The 18128-nt window shown below is 43.0% G+C and overlaps 1 long non-coding RNA gene across 1 annotated transcript; it reads right to left on the bottom strand.

Moving 5' to 3' along the window:
• Positions 1-273: 273 nt before the first annotated feature.
• Positions 274-2429, bottom strand: LOC110734791. Its single transcript, XR_002513918.1, has 2 exons — positions 2274-2429; positions 274-797 (listed from the first exon to the last, which is right to left on the bottom strand). It is a non-coding gene; the product is annotated as an uncharacterized LOC110734791 (long non-coding RNA).
• Positions 2430-18128: the final 15699 nt, after the last annotated feature.

Below are 18128 nucleotides of genomic sequence, written 5' to 3'. Positions count from 1 at the left end.
TCATGGTGAAGTGCTATCAGTATTTTCAGCCTCCCACCTTACCGCTATGCGTCATACAATAGTCCACATTATCTATACCTTCTCATTATTACAAGCCACGGTACCCAGTCCCGTATAATCGTGCTACCCCTCCACATTAACCTTCCAGGCACCTAAAACAAGCTTTACGCATTATGAGTATTTCAAAATAAGACAATAAGTTCCACTAACCAAGGCTACATGATTACTTTCTCATGATGCAAAAGATTTTTTTTTTTTTTTTTTGACAAAGCAATTAAACAATATAAGGACAAAATTATATATTAATGATAGACTCCATATCAGTCTTCCATCCATCGTTTCCACACCTATCTTCCCATCATTTGTTTATTAAACATTACATTTGCAGTAAATCAATATTTCTTAAAAGTAAATAGAAAACTATTAAAAGAAAATAAACCAATCAATTAAGTATAAGACAAGGCTGGAATCATCTTTAAAATGTTCGGCATTAGTGAATATAGGGCCTTCAACAAATAAAGATTTGACAATCCAGAACTTGTTTAAAAATGTTCAAAAAATTAATTATGAAATCCACATGTTAAAAATATATTACATGTAAAATTTGTAGGTAGATTGTATAATAGGCATGGCACTACAATATTGCCAGGATATTTGATGAGGAAGTGTAACACTATTTTACCATATTTTGTCAGTGAGTTGGTCTTTCCATCTTTCTCTAACGATATTTGCTTTGCTCTTAGCTTAACCATATTTAGCTCAATCTGACGCAGTCGCAATTTCATATCATCCACTTTCTGCATAGGATACATGAGCATGTTAGTACTATAAGGCAAGAAGCATTAAGTTATAGCAGAGAGATATTGTCACATTTATTATATCTTAATAGCTTAGTGTAACAAACAGAGCAATTACAAAGGAAACGAAAATTATATAGATGAAACCTAGTCTTTTTACTCGTAAGAACCTTCTAGTTCATTAGATATAAGCACCAAGATCAATTAATAGTTAAAAAAAAAAAAAAAAAAAAACAAATATAGGACCATTCCACAATTATGAAACTAAGTAAGTCTTCGATGCCTGAGCAATATAACTTAACTTAATATGAGCCATCTACAGGTTAAAGTGCTCTCATTAATCCAAAATTGAGTCACTGGTTACCAGCTTTATTGCTTATTAAATGAAACCAACTTAAATAAACAGCATTAGATGTATCATAATCTTAAAAGTTTCAAGACCTACATGCCAACTAATTTAATTCTTCATTATGGTGAGGATGAGAGAGTGAACCAGGGGTTAAGGAAAAAAGGAAGCAGAATTCACATACAAGGACAACAGATTGAGAACCCTCTGATGGTAGTATTGATATATTATTGGACTTTTCAAATTAGTTTTCTGTTATCTTCTCTATTGAATTGTCTTACCAGTATCTATTTGCCTACTAATTTCACAAAACTAAAACAGTTTAGGACATATGGCATCTAATTGGAATATACTATATTTTGGTATGAATGAAAGCCCCGTCTATTTAGCCACACAATTATACATACTCTTGCCGACATGCGGAACCCATACAGCCCCATAACTACACATCAACACACACCCTCATAATTCCAAGCTTAAACAGCCAATTCACTACATACCCTTATCTAGGAAGCTTAGCAGTATAGATGTAATACTCTAGGCTTAAACAACTCACAATTCATGCCCTGTGAATGTTAGGCGAAACCAAAAGTACATATAAAAAAGTCAAAAGTAAATCAAATATCTTAAAAGCAATACCAAAACAACTATGATAAAAGTAAAGGTTCTAATGTTTAAAGTAAATAGATATACTATAAGACTATAAATTAAAAAAATACCAAAAAAAAAAGATGATTTCAATTGAAATCCTAGTTAAAGAAAATTAACAATAAAATTAAAATAAATTGTACACCTTGAAAAATCGCAAGAAAGATTAACATGAATCGAAAAAAATCTCAGCAAAAATAACAAAATTAGCAAACTGCTAGAACTAAAAATAACAAAAACCCTAATTTCAAACTCGAAATCATAAAAAATCAAACAATTGTAAAAAAAAAAATCAATTAAACACAAGAAAACCACAATCAAATAACTTACTTTTCCAGTATACTTATCTAGCCTAAAACCATAGCAATTAGTCAATCGGATTTTCCTAGTCAAAAACCGCATAATCAGATTTTCGCAATCAAAATCGCAAAAAACATATATCGAAATCGAGAAAATTCAAATTAAAACCGACATTTACGTACCTTAACAGAATATCGCGAGAAATTGATGAGCAAAAGAGAAGAAATTAAAGAGCGAAGAAATGGAAGAGCAAGAAAAAATATCGCCTCTTAGAGAACTTGGAGGAAGAGAGAGAAAAAAATGAAGCGTGTAGGGAATTAGAACGGAGGTCATTCAACTTTCACAATTACGAAAATGCCCTTAATGAGGCGGGTGAAATTTCACTGTTAGATAGAGCGCGATCAACGGTCCAGATGAGTTCCTAGTTTCTATATGTATATATATATATGTATACATACATATATATATACATATATATACATACATATATATATATATACATACATATATATATATATATATATTAAAAATTTCTCCATTTAAAAACTAAAAGTTAATGTGCATAATGAGACGAATACATTATAATTTAATCTAAATATTTGCAACGGGGTTAATAATTGGAAAGGAGGGAGTTTTTTTTTTTTTACAAAAGATTAAAGAAAAGCAGAGTTACAACCTAATCACAAAATAATACAAGAACACCAATTAACCTAAACAATAGACGCTAAGAACCATAACAAGAAAAACGAAGAGAACAAATACTAAAAAAAGTCCTGTAGCAAACCAATAGTTGCTGTGTCCAGACAACCAAGAAAACCGAACCACATCCATACAGTGGATCAAGAGAAGTCGAATTAACCGACACAGTCGAGATGGACCAAGAGCGCAGATTATACATATTGAAGAGAACCCGATCGAACTAGTTGCTATTTATTTGTTTGAAGATATATCAGCACAGTGTATTTCTTCCCTTTCCTTCATTGTCTCTCTAAATTCCTATCAAATTAAATTTGTTCATTTTCGGCTATTGAGGAGATTATTAAGTAAAAATAATTTCTTTTAACAAGTAATTTTTTCTTTCTAGATATAACTAAACTCTTGTTCACCAACCACTATTACACACATGTTAAAAAATGTTTGAAAGTTCAAAGGTAAAAAAAGTAGGAAAATTTGTCAAGAATAAGGGCATGTTCTCATTGATTGAACTCAGTTGAACTGAACTGAATATTTTATAAGAAAAGGAAATTAGGAGCTGAACTGAACTGAACTGAAAATAAACGTATGAGAACAGGCCCTAAGTCAATCTTTATGTGATTAGCTCAAAATAAGTCGACTTTTAAAGGTTATTTTCTTTTAATAAGTCTAATGACCTACAACCTATTAAACTAGTCATTTTTATTAATTTAAAAGATTTAATTAAATTTAATTAAATGTTCTTTTAAGAAAAAATATATTTTATTAAATATGTAGTATTAGTTATAATTACATTACATAAATAAAAAAATAAAATAAATAAAAAAAATCCTAGTGTAGGGAATATTTCAAGCCATCCCACACTTGAGCCCCACTTTGATTATACACTTAAGCATGGTGGCGTCCAAAAGGAAGGAAGTTGAAGTAAAAGAGTTGATGTAGACACCTAAAAATGTCTCCCCAAAACCAAACCCGATGATGAATAACCTTTCACCGTCTCTATTGGTCGGGTACAGTATTTAATCCCGAGAGTGCTTAAAAAATCGTATTTAATAAAATTCAATTTTTGAATAGTCCATGGATCAGTCTTGATGTTTGGTCAAAGCATAGTTTTTTTAAATTTAGCCCAAACCTTTTTTATTTTATTGTTTTATTATTTATTTTTGGCCCAAACTTTTTATTTATTTTATTTACTTATTTTAGCCCAAATAATAATAAATCAGAAATGGCCCGAAATTATCAATCGGCACTTAAAATGCTGAACGAAATTAGGGTTAAAAATGTATTTAGACGGAAAAGCGGACTGAAAACTCCCGCGTCACGATAACAGTCCACCGTGTCACGGAAAATTATCTTGTCAGACGGTGGGTTTCCGTGAAAATTTCCCGTGACGGGACAATTTCCCGTGACACGGGACACCTGCTGTGACACGGGGGTTTCCGTGTCCTTTATGCGTAGACCCTTAACGCGTTTTCTCCCCCGTTCACTGAATATCTCCCGCGTCACACAATAGTACACCGTGTCACGGGAATGTATCCCGTCTGACGGTGGGAATTCCCGTGTCACGGTACACTTTGTCGTGTCGCGGTATACTTTTTTAGGGTTTTTATCTTTTTTAGGGTTCCGTGTGTTCCCTCAGCACATTTTTCTATAAATACCCCCTCATTTCTGATGAACGGGGCATTAATTAATTCTCTATTTTTTCTCTCTTCTATGCTCTAGCCTAAACACTAGCCTACCCTCCTTCTTTCAAAATTCCTTCTTCAAGCACTCCAAGGAGTCCATACTTTACTCGTGGTTCTGTCCTTAAGCCAAGGCGTGAAAGTTGCAAGAAAACAGAATCAAAGTAAGAATTATGTTCCTTATATTTCTATTGTTTTTCTAACGATTTTATATTGTTGGAATTATTGCTAAATTGCTTCCAATATTAATGTTTATTCTATTATATTTATTGATCACCATATTGCATGTTTAAAGGGAATATGTAATTGAAAATCACGACTAATTAGATAATTTGGACGACCGGTTTATATTCCTTTTTAATCTTGTTGTTAAGTCAATTGATCACAATATTTTAGAATAATGTGTTGCATTAATATTTAACCAATTTAGTCTAATAATAGTTTGGAGCAAATTGAATATTTTGTTTATATGCCTTTGAGATCGCAGGAATCATTTTTCACTATAAGAACCGAGTAGAGGCCAATACGGGCGAATGTGACTCCATGACTCACTTCGTACCATCATCCCTGATCCTCCTTTTGTGATTCCGAACCATATGGAGTTAGTAATCTCATGGATTATGAATGGGGTGTAACCTTCACGGGTCAATCGTTGTTGCCTATCGTTGTCCCTTATCGTGGTTGTCTTTTATGATCCGTGAACGGTTTACAAATTCCTTAAAAACTTGTTGGCGGCTCCCTACTTTCCTTGTCCCTAATCGTATAATGTCAATTCCCACTTTCTATGAGTGTCAAGCATTTTCACACAAGCTTTTACGTAGGCGACTCCACTGGGGAGGATTCTTGATTATTTATCGATTTGCGTGATCGGTATTAAGATGAGTGGATGAGACTTGAAAGGTTCTTGAAAAATATTCCTATGATTAATTTGGCATTTTTGCATAAGCATAGACGTTTTAACGTCGCATTTAGGTCTGTCCCATAGGAAAAATTGAATAACTTGATTGCGTACGAAGGAAAACAGGGCACTAGTCAGATTTTCTGAATGCCGTGCCATGGCAGAATCTGCTGTGTCACGGTTCAGTACACCGTCTGACGGTGTGCGGTATCGTGGCACGGGAATCGTTGCCGTGTCACGGTAGGCCTAAAATCAGTCTGGTGGCTTATTTTCTTTTCTCACAGTCAACTTCCTTTGATTTTTCTGAAAAAACGTGTGTGATCTACATGCGTCTTAGCCCCGGGGATTTAATCTCTATCAACCCAAAAACGCTCATGGAAATAAGGGTTCATCCGAGTTATTAAATACACCCAAACCATGAAGTCGAGTTCGATTTCATCACGAACTCGCGGAGCCGCCCGTTGGCATACACCCTCAAGGGAGGCTGCCTTGCTAACGCGTCCAAACTCTTAACCATGGTACCTTTTTGAAACCCAAAGCTTGACCAATAGTTGAACATAGATCTTGACCTTAGGTTGTGAACTTTTTTTTACATCATCGTGACTAAATGCTACATGGTTTCTTTGGTGCTAATCCTCATGTGTTTGCTCTAGTTGTTTAACCCATGACCGAGGGTTTTTATTTCCACATAGTAATTAGTACGGACCTAAAATCAATTAAAATCTGGAAAAAGTCACAAAAAAGACCTGGAACTGAGCACCGTGTCACGACAAGTCCTGCCGCGCCACGGTGAACAGTGTCATGACACGGTGCTTTCTACCTGCTGACGGTAGACTATATCGTGTCTCGACAGTCAGCACCGTGACACGGTGCCTATGAGAAGTGTCCCGTTAGTCTTTTTTGGTTTTTGTGCGTACGTTTGTGGTTTATGTGTCCAGTTTGGTTTCATGTCTAGTTGTACGGTCATAACACACGTCCATAACCTCACTTAATCACTCATATGTCGTGTTCACACACTTTTTTCGTTAGTCGTGCACCATTTCATGACCGTATTTTAGGGTAGTCTTTTGTCGTTTTTTTTTGTGTCGTTTTTTTTTCGGAGTAAGTTGGATGGTATCCTCTCATATTTTTTATTTTTTTTAAAACAGAAAAATAAATAAATAGAATTTTAAAATTCAATTTTTTTTTAATTTTTCCGGCTGGGTTAAGGGCTGGGTTAAGGTTAAGTTTGGTCATTAAAGGTGTGTTTGTTTCGGTGTCGCAGCATTTGGTCAAGAAGCAGGGGTAGATTGTTATGGTTCGAGTCAATACCTCAACAACCTCTTATACCAAAGAGGCGTACAAGGAAACCACCACAATCATCTCCACAAGATCCATCTCCAATCTACTTTCAACCAATGGCTACTAAGGAAGATATCGAGAACATCAACAGGACAATTGAAATGTTTTCTAATATGATGCAAACACTCACCACTAGAGTCAGCACAGTAAAGCAAGACAATCAGACCAGCGTCACTGCCGCTGCAACGGACAAGATTAAGGAACAGATGAGTAAGATTTCTGAAGAATTCACTTATGTGGAGCAACCTGTCGCCTCTTCGTCCATATGGGACAAGCTTCCTGAGAAGTTTTCCACTGCTGACATTCCCAAATTCAAGCCTACTGATAATCCGCTTTTCCATTTGAAGGCCTTTTCTGCGACCATGGCTCTTAACAGAGTAGATGTGACACTCTTCCCTATGGTGTTCCCTCTTTCCTTAGAGCATGCCTGTCAACAATGGTTCTACTCTCTGGAGTCCAAACATGTTGAGACTTGGGAGGATGTTGCTAAAAGCTTCATGAATCGTAACAAGTCTAACATTCAAGCCAAGACTTCTGAACGTGAACTCTCCATTCTCAAACAGAAAGAGAATGAAGGCTTCACCACTTACTTAAGCAGGTGGAGGGAAACAGCCGCGCTCTTGGTGGATCCCCCCAAGGAAAAAGAGATGGTTCGCTTGTTCATTGCAAATTTGACTCATAAGTACAAGTAACATTTGAAGTTTTTGCCTCTGAGTACCTTCAAAGCTGTATACGATATTAGAATCAATATCGAGGATGAACTGATGAAGACTTCTGGTAGCAACAATAATAACAACACTTGAAAAAACAAGAAGAACGACACTCCTTCTTATTTGTCTTCCTAGCCCAATAATGCTACCAACAATATCAATATCAATGATGTGCTGGCCCTTAATACTCCTCCTCAAAGATTCCAAAGGCAAAGGAGGGTTTACACGCCTTTAGGAATGACTTATGACGCTGCTTTTGACCATTTGCATGGTCAAGGATTGATTATGCCAATCGGACCGTTTCTTGAACCTCGACAAGAGAATAGAACTGCTAGCTATGACCCCAATGCTTATTGAAAGTTTCATCAAGGAAAGGGTCATAATACTGAGAAATGTTGGAGGTTGAAGGATATGATCCAAGACCTGATAGATGCTAACCAACTTCCTGTCCCTCCAGGGGGCAAGAAACCTAACATTCAAACAGGTCCTCTTTCTGATGCTTTGGCTATCATGGGAGATGAAGTCTCCTTTGATCCGTCAATACTCATTTAACCTATGAATGAACCTTTGCCGGAAGTGGTATTTGTCTCGAGCTATGAAGAAGTGAATGAAATTTGGGATAGTGACGATGAAGACGTCTATCTCAAGGATATAGCATGTTCGTCTCTTGGCACAAGTGAAGATGTTTCGGGAGATCTTAAGGTCAAGGTTCTCACCAGAAGTGGACGATTGCAACAAACTAGTCCGTCTCCACCTCCACCGCAATCACAACCAATTGCTGATCCCATCGACCCTGTGAACAACGATGTGGTCAAACAATTACAAAAGACCTAGGTGGAAATGAATGTGTGGAAGCTTTTGGCCACCTCCCACGAGCATCGAAAGGCTGTTGATTAGGGGATTTTTCCCCACCAATCACCATCTGACAAGTGGACCAATCAGGTTCCGCCATGTGTCCGTCACATGGGCCAATAGGAGCCTGCCACGTGTCAAGCAATGATCCGTCCACTATGGACCAATTACGACACGACACGTGTCCTTCCCATGACACCTGGGATAACCGGTCACCTAGGCCCAACTTCCGAGGGAAGCCCAATCAGCCCAAGGTTAACCTAAACCTAGATTGACACGTTTCCCGAGGTTATAAATACCTCCCTTAATCCTCATTAAGGGAGATTACACGCTAAAAACGCAGATTACACACATTAAACACTCTCACCTAGAGAGACCCAATCACTTTAATTTCCGCATTAATTACTCCTTAATCAAGTACTAACTTGACCGTCGGAGGCGGATCTCCAATCATCCGGAGCATCCGTTTGTTTTGCAGGTACAGGCGTCCGGTCCCAGTCTCGGAATTGTAACTCTCCCGCAGGACATCAGAAAACCCCGAAACATTTTGGCGCCGTCTGTGGGGAGAGTACTTCTGAGATGGCATCCACGTCTGTACCGACTCCTGAAGAGAGACGTCCCCTAGACGACCCTCTAGTTCAGTCGGACCACGATACTGAGAATGAATTTGAAGTTGCAGCTCACACAGCTTCAGACGGGACCCTAAGGGTCCGACGTACCCGTCATACCGAAAGGAGGGAACGGGAACATCTTCAAACTGGAAGCGAGCCAGCAGGCGCACCGCCTGTTCGGCAGCAGCCGACTGATGGGTCTGCTCCCATCACAAGGAACGAACTCATGACCTTCATGAGGGACTTCAAGGGAGAAATTCAAGAGTTGATCAACAAGAAGCCGCCTGCTCTGGACAAGGAGCAGTCGGCTAAGAAACCCTCCACTTCACTGAAGAGGAAACCAGTTCAAGGGCGAGAGGGGACCCCTCATCCTAAATCTAGGGAGTGGGAGCCACCTGCCCTTGATTTCACAAAATACCGTTTTCCTACTCCAGGAAATAGGAAACCTGTTCGTCATATTCAGGCGGACGGGTCGAGGAAAACATACACAGACGCTCGGCTACTGCTAGAGCAGAAGAAGAGTAGCCGATTGTCAGAGTCGGCCTCTACTTCAAACTTCCAAGAAAGTCTGCGAAATACCTCGATGAGACATACTCAGTCGTATCACGAGAGTCAGTCAGGCGGCACCTCCCGTCAGTCCGGCTTTCATAGCGACCAGGCGGTACCAAACTTACCGTTTGTACCGCAACAACAGTATTTTTTACAGCCACCTCCGTTTGGTGGACATGCAGCAAAAAATGTCCAACCTATGGACTGGCAGCTACGGTTGCTTAGACTTGGTGAACAGCCGTCGGCCTTCTCCAAGGAAATTACTGAAGCCGCTCAGCCGGCCAAAGTGAAAAATGTATTAGTAGGCGCCTATGACGGCACTACTAACCCAGAAGACCATCTGATGGCATTCACCAACCTGATGTACCTTCAAGGGTTGGATGATCCCACTTGGTGCAAGTGTTTCCCAGCGACTCTCAAAGGAATCGCACAACAATGGTTCGGCAACCTGCCGACTGGTTGTGTAAATAACTTCAAGACGCTTGCTTACTTATTCACCTCCAACTTCGCCATGAACATCCCTGCGAAGAAGACGACCCTTGATTTAGGAACAATTCAGCAGGGCGAGAAGGAGGGGCTTCGTTCTTACATCAGGCGGTTTAACCTGATGAGAATACAGATTCAAGGGTTACCGGATGAAGTAGCCTATACTGACTTTTTCAGAGGTCTCAAAGACGGGTCGACCTTCAAATTTGATTTGGTCCGAAAGAGGGTGGCGACTCTTCAAGAGGCCTTGATTGAAGCGGAAGCCTATATACAGGCGACTGATCTTTGTAGTACGGTAAAACAGTCAGACGGGAAAAGGTCCGACAAAAGAGAAGGACGACAGAAACAGTCGTCAAACAAAGACGAGAAGAGAAAAGAGGTCTGGGCGGCTGATTCCTCTAAACAGCCGGCCCAGAAAAAGAAAAAAGAATTCAAACCATACTCCCCAAAGTATGCGTTTAACAAGGATAGCCAATTTATCCTAAAGGAAATCAAGGGACGGATCTCAATTGAGAAGCCGGTCCCCATGAAGGGTTCTGCAAACAATCGGAACCAAGAAAAATTTTGTGATTATCATGAAGATGTTGGTCATCACACCAATGAATGCATCAGTCTCATGCGGTATCTGGACCGCCTGGCTGAGCAAGGTGATCTTGACACTTATGTCAAGAAATCTACGGGGAACACTTCCTCAAAAAAGCAGTCGGCCAAAAAGAATCGAAAGGCCGACAACTCCGATACAGATGATGCAGTCGTCTACACCATTGCAGGCGGCTTCTCAGGAGGCGGCCCCACTATTAGGGGCAACAAAGACAATATCAGACGGTTAGATGTAAATTCCGTTCACCAAGAACGGCCATCCAAATATTCATTTCCTGAGATTGTCATCACTGAAGAAGATCTAGGAGGGGTAAGAGGGCCGCATGACGACCCTATCGTTATTGAATGTAAAGTGGCCAACCAGAGAGTTGGCCGAATCCTCATAGATACCGGAAGCTCCTCAGATCTCATCAGTAGCAAATGTCTGTCGAAACTAAAATATCAGACTGATTGCATACATCCGGCATCCCACCCTTTAGTAGGGTTTGGAGGAGGAGTCGTCCACCGAGTGGGACGAGTGAATTTACCCATCCGCCTGGGCAAAAAAGGGGAAGGACGACACATGGTAGTCCGGTTCCTGGTAGTAGAAGAACTCTCGGCCTACAACATGATTCTGGGACGACCAACCCTGAATAATTCCAAGGCTGTTATAATCCCATCTCTTATGTTGCTCAAGTTTGAGAAGGATAATGGAACAGTCGGGTCCCTAAGGGGAGATCAAAGGATGGCCCGAGAGTGCTATCTCTCGGATGTCAAGCCCACTGTTATGGCCACTGGGTCGAGTGGTGGAAAAATAGACCTTGACAATGTCAAGGAGAGTGCGCATGTTCAAGAAGCAGGCGGCAAGAAGAGAAAGGCATCCCAGACAGGGGCCGCACGAAAAGACAGAAAATAGCAATCATTGGCAGAGGAGCAGTCAGATGAATTCCGCCCTCAGCCGGCTGGTGAGCATACGGACTTGATCTTAGACGATTCACGTCCTGAGCGAACAGTCAAAGTTGGGACGACTGCTCTGAGGGACCTAGGTGACGACTTTCACAAACTATTGAAAGAATACAAGGACATCTTTGCATTTGAAGTCCATGAAATGCCAGGCATTAGTCCTGATCTGGCGGTACATAAACTGGCCGTGGATCCGAAAAAGAAGCCGGTACGGCAGAAGAAGCGGAACCATGGCGAAGAAAGAAGTCAGGCGGCAGCCGCCGAAGTTAAAATATTACTTGATGCAGGGTTCATTCGGCAATGTTACTTCCCAGACTGGGTTGCAAATGTGGTGCTTGTTAAAAAGCCGAATGGCACCTGGCGAATGTGTGTAGACTACACAGACTTAAACAAGGCGTGCCCCAAAGACAGTTACCCTCTGCCTAAAATTGATAACCTGGTCGACTCAACAGCCGGCCATGCTTTGATGAGCTTTATGGACGCCTACTCTGGTTTCCATCAAATTCCTTTATGGAAGAAAGATCAGGAGAAGACGGCCTTTGTCACTGATCAGGGGTTATACTGTTACACGGTCATGCCGTTTGGTCTTAAGAATGCCCCGGCCACTTTCCAGCGAATGATAAACACTGTGTTCTTTGATCAAATTGGGAGAAATGTCGAGGTATATATTGATGATATGATTGTCAAGTCTAAACTTCCGAAAGATCATCTGTCGGACCTCCGAGAAACTTTCGCCACACTCAGGCAGCACCATGTCATGCTCAATCCCCAGAAATGTGTCTTTGGAGTTGAGTCTTGGAAATTTCTCGGATTCCTTATCAATCAGAGAGGAATAGAGGCGAACCCTGAGAAGGTGCAGGCGGTCATTGACATACAGTCGCCTCGTACCATCCGAGAGGTTCAGAAGTTAACAGGTTGTCTGGCGGCCTTGGGAAGATTTCTAAGCCGATCAGGCGACAAATGCCTATACTTTTTCCAGGCAATTAAGAAAAAGGCAAGGTTTGAATGGGGGCCGGATGCTGAGGCGGCCTTCCAGAAATTGAAAGTTCACTTGCATTCCTTGCCGAGGTTGGTCAGCCCTTTGCCCAAAGAAGTACTCTACATGTACCTGGTCGTCTCTGATCATGCGTTAAGCGCTGTTCTCCTTGCTGAAAGAGACGGCTGTCAGCTCCCGGTCTACTTTGTCAGTCATGTACTGAAAAATGCCGAGTTGAGGTATCCCTTAGTGGAGAAATTTGGTCTTGCACTCTTCATGGCTGTTAAAAAATTGAAGCCCTACTTTTTGGCACATGCAGTGGTCGTGTATACAGACCAACCTATCAAGCGGCCACTGACCATCATGGAGTCGTCAGGCCGAATGATCAAATGGGCCATAGAAATACAGAGCCTCGAAGTTACCTTCGAGCCTAGAAAAGCAGTGAAGGGGCAAGCCTTTGCTTACTTTATTGTTGAGATGACTCGTCCTCCTGACTCTCAAGTTACAGACCAAGTCTGGAAGGTATATGTGGATGGAAGATCTACTTCAAATGGTTGTGGAGCAGGCGTCATATGTCAGTCGCCAGAGGGCGACAGGTACGAGTATGCTCTACGCTTCAGTTTTCAGGCCTCAAACAATGAGGCAAAATATGAAACTTTACTAGCCGAAATCCGCATGTGCAAGGCGGCAGGAGCAAGAAAAATAGACGCCTGTTCCGATTCACAATTGATAGTGAGTCAGTACAATGGCGAATACGAAGCAACCCATCCGGCCATGATCAAGTATTTACAGGCAGTCCGATAAGCAGTCGGCTCCCTTGAGGATTTCCATCTGACCCAAGTGCCGAGATCAGAAAACAACCAGGCGGATGCACTTTCAAAATTAGCATCATCCGCCTCCTGTGATACTCCTCGAACTGTTTTTTAAGAAGTAATGGAGAGGAGAAGCATTGAGGAAGAACCTATTGGAATCTTAGATAGAAGCTCAACCTGGATGGATCCAATCAGGGCATATCTGGCAAATGGTACCCTGCCGGATGATCATCAACAGGCGGCAGCACTGAAAAAACGAGCAACCAGTTTTGAAATAATAAAGAGAGAACTTCACAAAAGGGGGTACTGTTTAGGGTGAAAATACCCTAAGACACGTGGCCCAATAAAGGCTTGACACGTGTCAATCTTTCAGCGGTCTGCAAAGGCCCAATTCCTTTGCAGACACGTGTCCCTTATACCCTAATTGAGGTACAGTTCTCCCTTACTATAAATAGTAAGGGTAGACCTCATTTATGACATATACATTAATTGCAGCCACAAAAAAACCAAAGTCCAAACCTACTGAAACGCTCTCGAACCGAGAAGCTTTTACTGTTCTTATTCCACTTCGAAAAGATACTAACTTAATCTTCGGAGGCGGAACTCCCACCCCCCATCCGGAGTCTCCGTTACTTGTGCAGGTACAGGCGCAAGAAGGAAGTCTGCTAGGTGCAGGTACAGGCGTAAGAAGGAAGTCTGCTAGGAAATTGTAACTTTCCCGAAGGACACATAGAAAACCCCCAAACATCTGGCGCCGTCTGTGGGGAGAGTACTTTCTAGATGACATCTGAGCCTATACTACCTGGTAAAGGCAATCTGCCTACTGGGGAGGTTGAGGTCCATTCGGACCAAGATACAGCCGATAACTATGACTTGGAAGCCTACACTGCTGCGGATGGCTCTTTGAGGACCAAGAACACCCGTTCCAAAGATAAGAGAGAACGGGAAGGGAACCAGGCGGCTCCTAGCAAGCCAACTAGGGGCCGCTTGGGTTAACCTCTACCGCTGGAGACTCCCCAGTCTCCAGAGATGAGCTCATGAATATGATGATGAGCTTCAAAGGAGAGATCAAAGGCCTTCTGGACTACACAGCCGGCTCCCGTAAGGGTCATGCGGAAGAAAGGCGTCACGGTAAAAAGACGGCCAAAACAGTCAAGGGTAGAGCATCTACCCCACATCCAAAGTCAGACATGCCAGCTAGGCTCTTTGATTTCTCAAAGATGCACACTCCTATAGATGGAGTCAGAAAGCCCGTCCGGCACATTCAGCCGGATGGAACCAAGAAAGTCTATTCTGATGCCCGGACGCTCATCCAAGATAAAAAGACTCAGCGATCCGAGTCGGCATCAACATCGACCTTTCGAGACAGCTTCAATGCCACCTCAGGAAGGCACTCGAGAACAAACAATGAGAGCCGGACGAGCGAGGTTTCCGCTCGATCCGGCCCCCATATGATCCAACCGGAAGTGCATGGAACACCGTATACGCCCTTTGGATCCCCCTATGCACAGGCAGGTATTTTCGGGGGGCAGCATCAGTCGCCCGTCCAGCCTATGGACTGGCAGCTGTGGCTGCTCAACCTTGGGGAACAGCCAACGGCGTTCTCCAGAGAAATCACCGAGATGACCCAGCCGTCTAAAATCAAAAACGTGTTGGTAGGCGCCTACGACGGTACCACCAACCCGGAAGATCACCTTATGGCATACACCAACCTGATGTATTTGCAGGGTTTGGATGATGTCGCATGGTGCCGGTGCTTCCCGGCTACGTTGAAAGGGATTGCTTAACGTTGGTTTGGTAACCTCCCAGCCGGATGCATCAATAATTTCAGGACCTTGGCCTACTGGTTTACGTCCAACTTTTCTATGAACATCCCTGCCAAGAAAACAAGCCTTGATCTAGGGGCAATACAACAGGGAGACAAAGAGGGGCTCCGGTCATATGTCAGGCGGTTTAACCTGATGAGGATCCAAATCCATGGATTGTCTGATGACGTTGCCTATACTGATTTCTTCAAAGGCTTAAAAGATGGATCAACTTTTAAGTTTTACTTGGTTAGGAAGAGGGTCTCCACTCTTCACGAGGCACTCATGAAGGCGGAGGCCTACATTCAGGCAGTGGAATTGTGTGTTGTTAAACTTCCAACGGATTACAAAAGATCCGATAAAAAAGAGAATCGGCCTACCCAGTCGGCCAAAAAGGAAGACAAGAGAAAGGGGGTATGGGCGGCAGACTCATCCGGACAACCTTTCCAGAAAAGGAAGAGGTCGGATCCGTATGTGCCAAAGTACGAGTTCAACAAGGACTGTGCCTCCATTCTCAACGAAGTAAAGGACCGGTTGAATCTTGAAAAACCGTCTCCTATGAAGAGTCCTCTAAGCGCCCGGGATAAGAGCAAATATTGTCTTTTTCACGAGGAAATTGGCCACGACACTGAGGGTTGCTTTAGCCTCAGGCGGCTCTTCGACCGGCTCGCTGATGAGGGGGCTCTCAAATCTTATCTTTCCAAGTCAAGGGGTACACCTAAACAAGCAAGAGGACCACCCCCAAAGAAGACGACTACTCAATCGGATACGGATGAGGAAACCATCCTGACCATAGCCGGTGGATTTGCGGGAGGTGGGCCTACCATTCGGGGCACAAAAGACAACATTCGGAAACTGGTCAACTCGGTGGATGAGGGCCAGTCGTCTGAATATTCATTTCCGGAAGTTAACATCTCCGAGAGAGATAGGGGTGAGGTCAGGCGGCCTCATGATGACCCCATAGTCATCGAGTGCAAAATCGCCAATCAAAGAGTTGGCCGGATCTTGATTGATACCGGGAGCTCATCCGACCTCATCAGCTACCGGTGCTTGGAGAAACTCAAGTATAAGCCCAGTAGCATGCTTCCGGCTTCATACCCTCTTGTAGGTTTTGGGGGAGGAGTAGTACATCCGGTGGGCATGATTGATCTACCCATCCGGTTCGGAGAGAAGGGTAAGGGTCGGCATATGGTTGTCAAGTTTCTTGTTGTAGAAGAGCTGACTGCCTACAATCTGATTATTGGTCGTCCAACCCTTAACCTCTCAAAGGCAGTCATCATCCCATCTCTAATGTTGATAAAGTTTGAAAGGGATGATGGCACAGTCGGTTCCTTGAGTGGGGACCAAAAGATGGCGAGAGAGTGTTACCTCTCGGACATCAAACCAACGCTTGACACAGGCGGTCAAGAGAAAGAAATTGTTGAACTTGACGACTGTGATCAAAGCTTACCGGCTACAAAGCCAGCCGGTAAAAAGAGGAAGGCGGACCAACTGGCGCCTGTGAAGGAGAAACAATAGCAATCACTGTCCGGGGAGAGGACAAACGTCCTTCGCCCTCAGCCGGCAGGAGAAATAATTGATGTTGTCCTTGAAGACAGTCGGCCAGACAGAACCGTCAAGGTTGGAACGGCTGCGTTTGAAAGTTTGGGATCAGGTTTGCTCCTTTTGCTGAAGGAGTTCAAAGATGTGTTTGCCTTTGAAGTAGAAGAGATGCCGGGTGTAAGTCCGGATCTTGCTGTACATAGACTCGCTGTGGATCCTAAGAAGAAGCCTGTCAGGCAAAAGAAACGGAACCATGGCGAGGAAAGGTCCCAGGCGGCAGCAACCGAGGTCAAGAAACTCTTGGATGCTGGATTCATCCGGCAATGTTACTACCCGGATTGGGTAGCCAATGTCGTCCTTGTGAAAAAGCCGAATGGAACCTGGCGGATGTGTGTAGATTACACGGACCTCAACAGGGCTTGTCCAAAGGATAGCTACCCGCTTCCAAAGATAGATCATTTGGTAGACTCTACAGCCGGCCATGCCCTGATGAGTTTCATGGACGCCTATTCCGGCTTCCATCAGATACCCTTGTGGAAGAAAGACCAAGAGAAGACGGCTTTCGTCACAGATCAAGGGCTATATTGCTACAAGGTGATGCCGTTTGGGTTGAAGAATGCGCCTGCTACTTTCCAGCGAATGATGAACTCGGTCTTTTATGATCAGATTGGAAGGAACGTGGAGGTGTACATTGATGACATGATTGTCAAATCAAAGCTGCAGGCAAATCATCTAGCCGACCTCCGAGAAACTCTCACCACCCTCAGACGGCATAAAGTCATGTTAAATCCTAAAAAATGCGTCTTTGGAGTTGAGTCCGGGAAGTTTCTTGGATTTTTGATTGATCAGAGGGGCATAGAAGCCAATCCGGACAAAGTACAGGCGGTGATTGACATGCAGTCGCCACGTACGGTCAGGGAGGCTCAAAAGCTTACCGGTTGCCTGGCGGCACTGGGGAGATTCCTTAGCCGGTCAGGTGACAAGTGCCTGTATTTCTTTCAAGCAATCAAAAAGAGGTCAAGGTTTGAATGGGGTGAAGAGGCTGAGGCGGCATTTCAACGGCTGAAGCAACACCTGCATTCTTTGCCAAGATTGGCGAGTCCCCTACCCCAGGAGGCTCTCTACATGTACTTGGCCGTCTCGGATCACTCCTTGAGCGCCGTCCTCCTTGTTGAGAGAGACGGTAATCAGCTCCCGGTATACTTTATAAGCCATGTCCTCCGGAATGCTGAACTTCGTTATCCCATGATCGAAAAATTCGATCTGGCTTTGTTCAAAGCAGTCAAGCGGTTGAAACCGTATTTTTTAGCACATCCGGTGACCATTTACACTGATCAGCCGCTCAAAAGGCCTATGACCACTTTAGAGTCATCCGGAAGAATGATTAAATGGGCTGTGGAAATCCAAAGCTTAGAAATCACTTTCGAACCCAGGCGAGCAGTGAAGGGTCAGGCGTTTGCCGACTTCATTGTTGAAATGACAAGGCCAATACAGCCGGATAAAACTGATGAAGTTTGGAGGGTTTATGTAGACGGGAG

Source organism: Chenopodium quinoa, unplaced genomic scaffold, assembly GCF_001683475.1.
Source record: "Chenopodium quinoa cultivar QQ74 unplaced genomic scaffold, ASM168347v1, whole genome shotgun sequence".
Taxonomy (NCBI): Eukaryota; Viridiplantae; Streptophyta; class Magnoliopsida; order Caryophyllales; family Amaranthaceae; genus Chenopodium; species Chenopodium quinoa.
This window is presented reverse-complemented; position numbering and strand designations above follow the sequence as displayed.